This window comes from Anas acuta, chromosome 8 (genome assembly GCF_963932015.1).
Source record: "Anas acuta chromosome 8, bAnaAcu1.1, whole genome shotgun sequence".
NCBI classification, from domain to species: domain Eukaryota; kingdom Metazoa; phylum Chordata; class Aves; order Anseriformes; family Anatidae; genus Anas; species Anas acuta.
In genome coordinates this window covers 2,366,533-2,379,958 of record NC_088986.1, presented here as the reverse complement: position 1 = coordinate 2,379,958, position 13,426 = coordinate 2,366,533, and the positions used below count along the sequence as shown (strand labels likewise).

General features: G+C 42.5%; 1 long non-coding RNA gene across 1 annotated transcript; it reads left to right on the top strand.

Moving 5' to 3' along the window:
* The first annotated feature begins 3,981 nt into the window (after positions 1-3,981).
* Positions 3,982-11,791, top strand: LOC137860611 (uncharacterized). Its single transcript, XR_011099088.1, has 3 exons — positions 3,982-7,695; positions 7,791-8,175; positions 10,142-11,791. It is a non-coding gene; the product is annotated as an uncharacterized lncRNA (long non-coding RNA).
* The last annotated feature ends 1,635 nt before the right edge of the window (positions 11,792-13,426 follow it).

Here is a 13,426-nt window from a genome sequence, read left to right as displayed (position 1 = left end):
GGAAATTTGTCATTGTTGGGCCAAGTGATATTTTTATTTGACCTAATCAATGACATTTATTTCAGGCAATACATATTTTAAGGTCATTTATTATATTAATAAATAGCATAAGGAAACCAGTGAATTCAATATATAAATATATATATAGAAAAAAACTAGGTCATTTTCATGATGTATTTCGTTTTGTACTTCTAGGGTTGTACATGGCATCACTGTTGAAATATTTTGAAGCTAACTTCCAAACTAGCAGAGGGAGCCAGATTCTGTTTCTCAGTTCAGTTGCCTTTGCCTCCCTCCAGAATTTGGCAGCACTTGGCCTGCTGACAGTTGTCTGCAGGACACGAAGTTCTCAGCCCCTGTAATACTAGTGCAGTGGATTCTTAACTCATTCTATTTCCAGACCCAAGCGGTGTGGAGGTGTCTGGGACGTTAAGGATAAAATCTTGGCCCTGCTAAAGTTAAATTCTAATTCAATTTGGTGAAAACAGAATGTCATTGTATAATTTTTGCTCTGTGTCAGAAGGTGCAGGATCAGACTGCTTACAAACCCCAAATAAATAGCTTGTTTGTCTTCACAATACTTTTTATCTAGCTGTGCCTTCAATGCTCAGGTACAACTTCCCCTGGTTTCATCACGAATTCCAAGTGTGGAATGGAAGGAAATTGAAATCTGTAATGGAATTGTTTCCTTTTATGGGCACAGCTTTAAATATTGCTAAAAGCAAAAAGCCTCTGGCAAGCAGTTTTTGACATTTTACAGGAGTACCATGGCAAGGGAGGTTGGAAGGATATCAAAGAGACAAAAATACTGTTGATCACTGAGCGCAAGGCTCCATGTTTTTTTCATAACTGGTGTCTTCCTCTCACTTTCATTGGTACTTCCTGAAAAATAATAGACAGTAGTGGGATCACGGGGGATTTCACAGTTCAGACAGTGGGTGACTCAATGTTTTGTTATGTATAAAATTACATTGGTCCAGTATGTTTTGTTTACAATTTAGTCTGCCCCCCCAGTCAACTATTTTTATAGAAGCAGGAGCAATAAGAATGAGATAATGCAGAGCTTTAGGAGGGCGCCAAGTCAGACAAAGCTGGCTAGCTGGGAGTAGACGAGTCTGGGGCAAGTTTGCCAGGTTTTTGGTGGAGGCCAGCGAAGGGGATGCAATTTTTAATTTTTCTCCTTCCCACGAAAATACCTTGCTAAATAACCTTCAGCATTCCAAATTGTTTCAAAAGAAGTGCCCTAAGATGGGGTTTTGTGAAGTGGTCGGTGCTGGCTTTCGATGTTCTTGGCAGCTGTTAATTTTATGGTGATGGGGCCTTCGACCAGCCCCACCACCCCAGGCTGCTTGCTGCCCTGGCCTGTCCCACAGCCCGGCGAAGGAAGAGGCTCATCCTGGACAGTTAGATCACGTCAGCTTCTAGGGGACCCCGAGACTTTCTGTTTAAAGGATGTGACACTCCGTGGGACTCTCGCCCTCTCTGTAATGGCTGTGGTCCTGCCCCCTCCCTGACCCGCAGCCCTGGGGCCTGCCTGACCCCGCAGGGTCCCAGCTCAGGAAGCCGAACTGGGAGAAAAAGGATCCTTTTTTGTGTTTTATTTTCCCTTAGTTTTTGATGGTTTCCCTCTCAGTTCACAGCAGGATCAGATGAGCCCTGGGGAGGGACAGAAATGCGCAGACAAAAGCACAGCAGAAGGTGGGGTTACGGCAGCGCTGGCTCGGACTCTCTAAAGCTGCCAGGAAACCAAAGGTTCCTGTTTGGCCTTACCTTACATAGGTTGCAACTTCTCTCACTTGGTTTAGAAGAAGATGAAGCAGGGATAGTCTAACCAAGGCAGGAACAAGGCTTGCAGTGTGAATAGCCCTCCCAGCAACGTGAAGAGCCATGAAGGAATCACAGTTAAATAGGCACTTTGCTTCACTTCTTTTCAGTGTTTGTGTAGCAACCTCGAAACTAAGAGAGAAAACCCAGGCAAAAATGCCAAGTAGATTTTACAATACTCTACCTAATGGCAAAAATATTTCTTCCCTTCATAAGATTTGCTTTTTAAACAATTTTAAGCAACATTTTATTTTCATTGGCATAGAAGGAGAGGACAGAATGGTAAAATAATCCTTGCTTTTAGCAGCAGCAATGAGCAGACATACCAGTTTCTTGTGAAAGTTTCTTGCGCTCGTTGGAGCTTTGTTCACCTACTTCTTTCTGTCATTTGTCACCCATAAGTACTGTAAGAGTTTTAAATGAGCATATTTGAGCAAGTTCTTTTGTGAAAGTTATACCTGAGACTCTGTGTTACAATTCTGTAATTCACAGTAACTCCTCCCTTGTTCTGTATGTAAGTTTTCAGAGGGATTAGAAGCATTTCATGTGAAGATTACCACAGGACATGGTCTAGAATAGCTACATCAAAAGCAAGAGAGTGTTTGAACATTCATGTAAGTTGATATGCTTGTTTTAAGAAACTGAACATAATGGACTTGATGCCGTCCTCATGTCAGATTTACCTTTGTGTACCAATTCTGACTGTACCTGGGTTGTTTTTGCAAACCCGTATCCAAAATTTCCAATCAAGATTATGTGTTGAGGTGCACCCACGTATGTCAGGACCCCATGTCAGTTTGCACCTGCTAGGGCTCAGGCCTTTGTTATCTGATTTGGAGTCAGGCAATGTGCTGGCTGTGTGCAAGGCCAGGACAGCCTTGGGAGTCTGAGTTTGAACTGGACACCATGATGCTGAGGAGACATTCATCACAAATATTAAAGCATCGAGAGCTGAGGAGCAATGTGTGTATGTATGTCAGCTGTGGTCTTTGCAAAGACCAACATTCTTCTGTAGGATTTTGCTGTACCTAAGTTACTAACCAAACCAGGTAATTAGTGATGATTTACGAAGGTTTTTTATCAGCTTATTATTAATCTGGGTCTGCGGCATGAGGGTTTTGTTATTATTTGTAGCACTGTAGGGAAAACAAATAGCAGGCAATCCCCATTTGGGGTTTTCCTTCTGCCAAGCAACTCAGTGCTAACTCTGTACTGCTCTGGGAGGCCAAATCTGACCAGTTCTCTGTTACCCGGGAGACTGGGGTGGTGGAGGGTGAGGAAGCCACACAACTAATGGCAAAACCTCAAGCAGCACCCACCTGTTAGACCCAGGTAGCTGCTAATAAAGCTGCTTCTGGTGCTGAAGTCTCCAGTGTGCTTGGGTCGGGGCAATCCCACCAGCAGAAGCAGATGGGGTTCAGAAGCAGCATATCCAAGAGGAATTACAGTGGGGGTTAAAGGGACTCGATTATTCATCCCCTTCCTTCCCTCACACACATTTACGTGGTGTCCACATTGTCTTTGAAGAGGTCTGTTCGTGTGAGGCCTCTGGAGAGTGTCTGAGCTCCCTGGCCTCCTGCAGAGCTTGAGGTGGGGACACAGCTTTGAACAAAGGCAGCTGCCTGCCCTTCCTCTCATCTTCTGGTGGCTTTAGATGTAGCAGAGCTGCATCACCTGTGGAATAATTTTGACAGCCCAAATAATCCACTCGCAGGCAGAGGCGACTGACTGGTTTTGATGTGTGTGCTGGGTTGCCACCTCCTTAAGTGTAAGTGAACAAATTTAATCCTAAATTACACTAGGAAGTGTTAGGGTGATTTCTAGAAGGCACCAGGGTGATTTCAACAGAGTTCCTTTGAATTTGCCACCAATGGATGCGAGATCAGATGTACAGCATGGGGAATATATTTAATTACAGTGCTCAGCAGTAAATTGGTTAAGTCCTTGTTGAAATTCATAGGAAAATTCATAGTGACTTATAATAAAATTAAATATGTGTAGCAAAGTATAATAAAAATGGTATTTTATTATCAGCACTGTAAATATCAGCAGAACTTCTGCAGTGAATGGTTTTGGAGAATTTAATGGTTGGTCTGTAATTCTATCTAAATGTAATTTTCTGTATCTATGCCATTTTAGTGTCTGAAGACACAAAATTTGTGGGGAACTCCTATGGCTGGAAGGCAAAAAATGTGAAAAGAACAGAGGACTGGGATGAGTAGACTGGGATGAGTATATGAGTTGCTGAACATTTATACCTGGGGGTCTGTAAGTGCAGTGACAATGTTTGAGTGTCACGGTATTTACAGATTCTGGATGTTTGTCCCTGTGAATCCTGAAGTTGTAGCAGCCCTCATCTTTTCTTAAATGCCCCCACTTAAGTCCAGTGTTCCTCTGTGAGGTGCATTTGCTGGGGGGACCTGTGGTAGCCTGGAGGACATTTGTCCATCTGGCAGCTTCACTGGGGCTCTCCGTACCAAACACAGCTCTGACTGTGGAAATAATTCCTTGTTGTTACTGTCAAATTACACGCTTCAGTTTCGCTGAACATGTGATCAAGTTTCTTAAATTCTGTTCTTGGATTCTTCTATGAGACAGTTTGTGGAAAAAATATAGGGAAATCTCAAAGCCAGGATGCTGCCTTGTCTCACGCTGGTAAATAGAGTTTTCTTTCTTATTTCTTATGTGGTAACTCTATAATGGTTCAAAAAAAAAAAACAAAATCCCATTTCCCTCTGAATTCCATTTGTTTTCAACATCAATTAGAAAGATAAGGGCTGCTTCATTCAATTTGAAGGACAGCAAGTCATGGATTGAAGTGGAGAGGATTTTTTCTTTCACAAGAAGCACCTAGAGTGTAGGGTTAATTTTCCTTTGACATAGTTTCCTTGTTTTTATTTCCTTTAACAGAACTCCTTTGTTTTATATGTTTGATAATTGTTTCATTATGTAGTGGCACACCATCCTACGGGACTCTGCAAAATGCTCCAAACGTCCCTTTTTGCGCGTACAGCTCCGACAACCTGGACTTGTTTTAGGAGGGTGTCTTCAACTGGAGTGATTTTTCCCCCCATTAAATCCGAGGATGGAGAGGAAATTGCGAGGGTGAACCTTTCAGCTTCGGGGAGATGGGGACAGGACGCTTGGTCATGTGGAAGAGGCACAGCTCGGTGCCACCTGGTGGCAACAGATAATATGTTTTTAACAGATTTCTGCCTGCCTTTGAACTGCTGGGTCTGATTGATCAAAGGCAGGTCCAAGCGTTCAGCTGCAGGTTCAAACACAGGGTTGCCTCTCACTTTGTGTTTGTTTCTTTTTTTTTTCTTTTTTTTTTCTTTTTTTTTTTTTTTCCCTCAATTGCAAACAGCTCACAAAACATGCTTGCTTTTTTAAAAGCTTGCAGTCTGTTCTTAACTCCTGGCATGGGATTAGAGAGGAAAGAGGCCAAAAATTTGCTGACATAAGTGCAGCAGAAGAAATCTTAATTTCAGTTATATAATAAGGCAAATGTTCGACTTAAATATATTTTCTTCATAAAACTGGATCTCTAAATTCAATTACTTCTACAAAAGAGATTTGAAATATAGCTTGTTTTTGTGTAATATGCTGTTCACATTACTGTGAGCAGTTTGCCCCTGTTGAGTTTTTACATGTTCACTAATTACAGTGGCACTGAGTCAATTCCGACTTCATTAAATCAGTGTAAGCCTTCAGGGACTACTGATTTGTCCTGCTGTAATGAGCAGCTTGTTGCACATCATCCTTAGGAAGAACTGAATAGTGTTTAAAAAAAATGATGGTGAAACACTGGGAAATGTGGAGTTGCAAGGTATAAAAATGTGATCACATTTTGGTGAGCTTTGAGGCTCGTGGTGCAAGAAGCAGAGTGGATCATGATGTAGCACTTCAGCAATTGCAGAGGAGATTGGGGGCTGTTTTCTGATGGTGAGAGGAAGAAGTGGGGCTTATTGTGCAGGGATAAAAAGAATAAAACTGAAAATATGTTTTCAGAGACTAGAACAAGCAGAGGGGACTGCTTCCGCTGCACTGACTATCATCTGTGCCAGCTTAGAGTAAGATAAAATACCTTTATAGGTATGGCTATCATATCGAGAGCTTCGGTACATGGTAAAAAAGCCCTCTGAGAAGCTAGGTGAATACTCATGTGGCCAGACATGCTAATCTGCAGGGGTCTGAGGCAGTGCTACAAGACAGGTAAAAGCCAGCTGAAATATTTCTGCAGCAGCTTGGCCTTCAGCATCAGCATTTGAGTGCCCTTTCTCGTGAGTGCCTGCAAAACAAAAATGTCCACAGCAAAGATGTACGTAGATCTCTTTCCTTTTCTCCCTGTCTGCTCTAGCAGGCATTCACAGCTCTCGGATCGACTGCCCTGAGCTCTCTAAAAACCACTGCTGCTAAAATAGATAGTAAAGAGCATACAGGCAGCCTTTGTGCATGCGTTTTGCCAAACTACCTAATCCCAGAGGTGCTGGGGTTTAACTGCATGCTAAAAGCTAGTTTGCCATCTCGTGGCTGGAAAGAGAACGCCACGAGATGCAACCAGATGCTCTGTTTGGATGGCTGCTGGGGTTTGTTTCATGAGAGAGAAATAAAACATCTGATTAACAGCAGTGTGTTTAGGAACCGTCTCCCCTCACTACAAATAATTCATGAATGTTCCAGGAAGTGTGAACATAATAAATAACCTCTAATAGCCAAGGCAGAGTGACAGGTATTAGACAAGATACTGGTCTGGCCTGTGTTTTAAAGGATATTATTCTCTGATTTTTTTCTTTACAAGAGTTCTCTCTACCAGTCCCAGTTATATTTTGACCCAGCATGGGAGAAGTGTTGAGACGTCAAACTAAAGAGTAATGTTTTTCTCAAAGGAGTGAAAGTGGAGGCATGAGCAATTTTTAAGAATTGCATTCAATCCCTCTTTTGTTCTGTTTCATCCCTAGTACACCACTGCCTCTCAGACTTGTGGTTTTTGTTTGTCAGATTTAAAATAGAAAAAGAGATTGTTTTGTTTGCTAAAACTGGGGTGGACGTGGCAAGTCCAAGAACCATTTCAAATGACAAAAACAAAGCTGCCTGTACAAATGTTTGTATCACCTTTTTTTTTTTTTTTTTTTTTTTTTTTTTATAATAGGTTACATTTCTCAGTGTTTTTTCTTGGTACCCTTTTACATTTCTCTTCTTTCACAGAACGTAAGTCATTTCAGTCTATTTCATTTTTTTTTCAGACTCGGTCCTGAAAGGCGTTCAACAATTCATGATCCAGCAAAGTTCTTACCAAATAATTATCTTCAAAATGGACAACTAGGTAATTGTCTCTAACCTCTTAACGTCACAGTGCCTTCACAGTACTTGCAGAGTTTGCTGTGCAATTAGTGCTGCTCTGGGGCTGGGTCAAAGTTCTCAGCACTTCACAGGATAAAGCCTCTAAGGCCTGTGTCATTTTCAGCCCTTTATTTGCTACAGCTGCTCGGTCAGGTGGCTTTTGCATCTTCCAGAGGTTTCTCATTTAAAAAATGTTCTTAGGAGGAGATCAGAGTAAGAGACCTGTGTTTGTGCTGCTTTGCTGGCCCAGGATATGGGATGTGATAGCCTAATTCTCTGCTTTGACTCGAGCATGAACTTTGATCTCCAAGACCAAAGAGAGGGGATAAAGCCGAGCACAGAAGAGGAAGGAAGTTTTTCTGAGTTTAGCCTCATCAAGATACAGAGATGTCAACAGGAGTGACATCCTGGTCAAAACAAGTGCACGTGCATGTCCCCTCAAGTTTGGTTCACGAACAAAGAGTGATCTGAAAATCTGACACATTCCTTCAGACAACTCCCACTCAGCTCTGCCTCCAAGTGCATTTTGTAAGCACCGCTTTGAAGCGTCTTTTATATAAAATTGTCTTAAGCAAGTGTATACTAAATTGATTTTACCCATCAAGATGTATTTTTGCTCACAGATGTAGTGCTATCATCTCTCAACTCATCAGAAATTGAAGGAAACAAACAGCTAGAGGAGTGCTGGGAATGAGCAAAATAGAGCCAGCAAACCACCCATCATCAGGTAGAGTCTGTACCACATAAATTAATCTTTCCTACAGATATGCATGACATTTTCCACTCTTTCTTTCCCCATTGTGAATCTGCCACAACTTCATTGTAATTTAATGATACCGGGAGTCTTGAATGAAGTATTTTAATGTTGTCATTTGTGGATTTAACTGTGCTTCCATCAAGGGAAAAAAATCATGTTGGAAATTATGGACAGAACAAAACTTTATGGAAGAAAATTAATGTCACTATAAATACACATGAAGATCCCCAGCATATTAGTAATGGTCACAGGTAAATTATTTATTTATTTTTTTACCTATTGAGGAGTGTAAAAGTGAACACTAGATGAACTTTTCTTCAGTAAGGGTTGACTAGAACTAAGCCAAACAATAGATCATATTTTTACCACAGTTTTTCCCTACTATCCAAAGGAAATCAGGATCAACTTAACTGAAATCTGTAGAAGATTTACCAAAATAGAAGTAATACAAATGAAAGAAGAATTGTGTTCTACATATCTAAAGTCAGGAGGTGGGTTAGATGCTTTTATTAGCATAAGGTTTTATTTATGATGGTTTTTTCATTTTCCAAGAGAGAAAAAAGAACAGATGTAAAGTAGTTAGGAAGAGGTGCTGTTGAAGTACAGCTGTTGCACATTGGTTTTAAATATTTATTACTTTATGGGAGCAATGTTAATGGCTCTCCAAAATGTATCATTGTCTGCTGACAGTCTGCATAGGATTTTTGATATAATTTGTGTTGACCCCATATATTTTTTAACAATTATGCTTACTCAGATGGCTAAGATACCAGATCATCAGGGGCCTGAATAGTACTGCACTAAATTTGTTTGTTTCGGATGCCTCAATCTCTAAATTGGAAAAAAAAAAAAAAAAAAAAAAAGAGAGAGAGAGAGAGAAAATATTGGGAGCAGATTTTCTTATCAATAGTTAGACCTGGAAGAGTCTTGAGCTTGTACACAGTAAGAGGCAAAAAAGAGGCTTTTCTGCCCAAGCCAAGCAGTCGGCAGGCACATGGGATGTCTGTGGTGCTAAGCAGAGGAGCCTGGCCCCATCTCTGCTCCTCACACCCCACAGCAGAGCTGGGGCACAGCTGCTGGACTTGTGACTCTGGAGTTCAGCACTGCTGACCCCAACCAGCACCCTCCTGACTTTAGCTAAAATCCAGCACCGCAGTCAGTGCAGCTTGAACCCTCCATGCTCAGTAAGAGAGGGGCAGGACTTGAGGCTGACAGTACAGCAGGCAGGGGAAGCTGTTTATTGAGAACACATGACTGAGCAGTGAACTCTGCAGCTTGATTACACTGTCCTATAATTGCTTTTTCCCTTATAAGCCTAACTGTTTTCATTACCAGGCCTGGGCTTGGAAAGAAAATAGGTGACACATTGAAACCGATGTTTTTGTCAGTACCTCAGAAGGAAAATCCTTACATGTACTTTACGGGAATGTAGGCCATTCTTCGCAACCTGAAGCATTTTACCACATGTTTTGCGTGTGAAAAATACGTTTGCTGAGCTCCTTTTTTATTTTTCAGAATAGTATACAAAGCAAGAGTTTAGTGGTTTGGAGCATTGTGATTTTTTAGCATTCAAAGTAGATGACATCACTAACTGGCTGCAAATTAGTCAGAAAAATGTTTAAAAATAGCACCATTTTCTCAATAAATCTGTTCCTTGTTTGTATTAGAGGCATATGGGCTTACTTAACTGACAAAAACAAATTATAATACTGTTAACACAGCAGAGTCCTAGAGCCATAAAAGAGCAAATAGGAATCCTGCTGACAGAATCGTTAATATTGATAATGCTGGGAGCAGTAGAAAGGATATTTCACTCATTCAGAACAGAACATTGTCATAGTCAGAGCCTCAGATAGAAAGAAACTTTATTTTTGACAGGTTGAAAAGCAGTTGTCCAAAATAGTTCGGAAGAACAAATGAAGTTTGAGTTTAAATGGATTAGTGGTCAGATTTCAGAACTGTCAGACAGATGAAAAAATGTAGTTTATTACATTATTCTGCAACTTGTTATACAAATACTTCTCTATTTATAGTGCATGTGAATCTGCTTGTTCCCTGTGTATTTCCAGCAGATGCATTTCATGTATTATGACAAATCCGGGTCTGCATTTAAAATAAAAAATATGTTTTGGCTTGCTTTAGAAGCATCCTTTCTACTCATCCTGCTGCCCTTCATTTCCTTCAGTCATTATTAATCTTTCTTGTTTCAAACCATAGATGCGCCTCACCTCCTGTCAGAAAGACAAACAGCTGATGAAGATGGTCATGACAAGCAAGAAGAACGATGGGAGAAGGAACAGGATAATCTAGTAGCTTGGACTAACTCTCTGTCTAACCAAAGATTAAGTGATTAAATCAGAGAGGCTGCATGTACAGATAAGTCCTTTATTATTTAAATATCTCAGGATTAATTTTTTTTACAATTCCTACCAGACAAATCTTCAGTTCACTGCTTGTTTATTTGTTTTCCAGCATGGTGCTTTGGTTAGAGATTGAGCAGGAATGGAACAAGGATCTGTTCTGTGCATGCAGGCCTGGCATTTTATCAGGATTTATGCCCTCCCCTAGTCCTTGGTGGTTTGTCGTTGTGATTTTTTGAATCTTATTACCTAAATAGCTTGGTGTCTTTAGGTATTGTAACCTCTGCTGGTACTACAGCAGTGACACAATGTAGGCAATCATGTGAAGAAACATCTAGTTCTGAATGCACAGAACAAAATATCTGCCGTTGCCTGATTCAGAATCAGACTATGTTTGTATTCAGAACTGAAAAAACAGTAACTTATTTTTGCACTCCAGTGTTAAATTAGATCTCGTGTTCTTTTGGTCTTTGTACTGTATATGACATGTGTGACTGTGGCCTATTGTTGTTTTTCTGAAAGAACTGTACTCATCTCTTATCTCTGCTGGGCTTATCAGCTGTAGCCATCACTAAGTAATCAACGCAGCTGTGTTTAGACCTATAGAAAGGGCAAATGACATGTAGGTAGACAGGACAGTAGAGATTCCTACAGCTTGGATCCAGGCTCAGGTTTCAAGAGGCAGCCTGGTACACTCATTAAGTAAGCCAGAGCCATGCGTTTACAAAGCCATGCGGTTACAAAGTCCACAGGATCACATTCACAGAAGATCTCTGAGATTACAAAAGAAATGTTTTTACAGTCTTCAAGGCACTGGCTTCTTCACATGTCTGTACACTGCCTATTGAGAGGTGTGTGTTTTAATACTTGTACACTTTGTCCCAGGGAAAAAATAAACCTTAGGACTGGAGCATAATGATGACAGACCAGAGTACTATGGTGTAGGAATCCATTAGAAATTTCAGTTGTGTAATTAAACTTCAAAAATACTTCTTCGCAGAATACCTAGAGATAAAAAGATATGAATGTCAGACCTCTGAAACCTGTTCCCAAGCTGACACAGCAGGCAAGCAGGGCAGCTATCACAAAGCAACCCCATTCCACGGCCAGGGCTGTGTGTGTGTAACACACATGACATTTCTTCTCAGTAACAGGAAGCTTGGGATTTTTATGACCACGAGGATGGTGTTGAAAGAATAAAAACATTGAAAACTGTATTATACCTATATACAGCCATGCCTGTAGGCACTGCAGTCTTTAAGAAGAGAGCACAGGACTGAAGAAGAGATAACCTGTCCTCTCTCCACAGCTGTGCTGCTACGATGTGACCATGATCAAGTCATTTCACCTTCCTAAGACTTCTTTCTCGTTTGACCTCTCCTGTCTGAGAGGGCAGTAAAGGTACAGAGTTTGTTTCTTTGATGTGCTCGAATGTTCACAGCATGCTTTTCATGCTCTGAAAAGATTGTGGCATTTCTCTAGCTAAGCAGGACCCTTGGAGCTTATCAATAAACTCACTTTTCTAAGAAAATTCTCCTACTGGCCTTGCAATATGAGGCATTATGATACCTTGTGTGCATCACAGCCTCTGATTTGTGATATCAGCTTAGTTTGAGCAAGGAAAATAACTAAACAAGGTAACAAGGTTTGGTAATACAAGGGACAAAGCTGCATCCTGTAGAGACCTATACCTGTACATCTGGAAAAATAATCATTCTTGACCTAAAAATGGGATTCACGATAGCAGGCACTGAACATGCAATGGGTCTGGATAGGCATTAGCTCTGTCATACAGGCGTCTGAAGGCATGGAAGGGGACAGTGCTGTATATTTGGTGCCTTTCTAGAAACTGTTCACAGCTGGGAATTGAAGCTGTATCTGACTGAAGCTGTAGCTTGTACTGCAGCCTGTGGATGCGGGTGATATCACTTAATCCCATTGACCATGTGTGGAGAATTATCTGCAGCTACAAATGCCTCACAGCTTTTCTGATGAAAATCCAGCTCCAGACTTTCCTGCCTGCAGGGTAATGGGACGCTGAACTGCAGCCCTTTAAATTTCACACTTCTTTATGGGCTCTTATCTGTGACCTTTGCCTCTGCAACCTGCGCGCGTCTGCTGCGAGCTGAGGCGGCGGTTCCCCTGAGGGAGCAGAGGCTGTTCGCTCGCCGTTTATCACACGCACGAAGTAAAACTAATCGATCCACAGATCCCCGGGGATCTGTTTCGGGGTACCGGTGGATCCCGGGCGGCCCCGGCCCCGCCGCTGCGGCCCCGCTCCGCTGGGTGGCACCGCAGCGCCGCGCCGGGCCTAGGCCGGCCTCAGGGCCTCGGCGCTCCCCGGCCTTTCGTGGGGAGACAAAGCGGCTTAACACAGAGGGTTAAATCCCTTCAAAACACAGTGCCAAAGGAGTCGGCTCCATGTGCATCAGTGTCGTTTTGCTGTGCACACTCTGCTTTCTCCGGGAGCTCCTAGCTTCCGTGCTCCCCTGCAGGGTGCTGGTAGAAGTTAGGGTGCCTTGGTGCCATCCCCTAAATGCCATAAATGTCCCCGTGTCACACAGCCCTCAGAAAGCACCGTGCCTGAACGACTGGGAGCCGGGCACAGTGCTGGTGAGCACTGTGAAGCACCTCTGAGGGACACACACACTTCTTGTTTAACTGCATGAAGTTCAACAAGGCCAAGTGCCGGGTCCTGCACCTGGGGTGCAATAATCCCAAGCAGAACTACAGGCTGGGAGAGGAATGGTTGGAGAGCTGCCAGGCAGAGAAGGACCTGGGAGTGATGGTGGACAGTCGGCTGAATATGAGCCAGCAGTGTGCTCAGGTGGCCAAGAAGGCCAACGGCATCCTGGCTTGTATCAGAAACACTGTGACCAGCAGGGCTAGGGAGGTGATCGTCCCCCTGTACTCGGCTCTGGTGAGGCCGCACCTCGAGTACTGTGTTCAGTTTTGGGCCCCTCACTACAAGAAGGACATCGAGGTGCTTGAGAGAGTCCAGAGAAGGGCGACGAAGCTGGTGAGGGGTCTGGAGAACAAGTCCTACAAGGAGCGGCTGAGGGAGCTGGGCTTGTTCAGCTTGGAGAAAAGGAGGCTCAGGGGCGACCCTATCGCTCTCTACAGATACCTTAAAGGAGGCTGT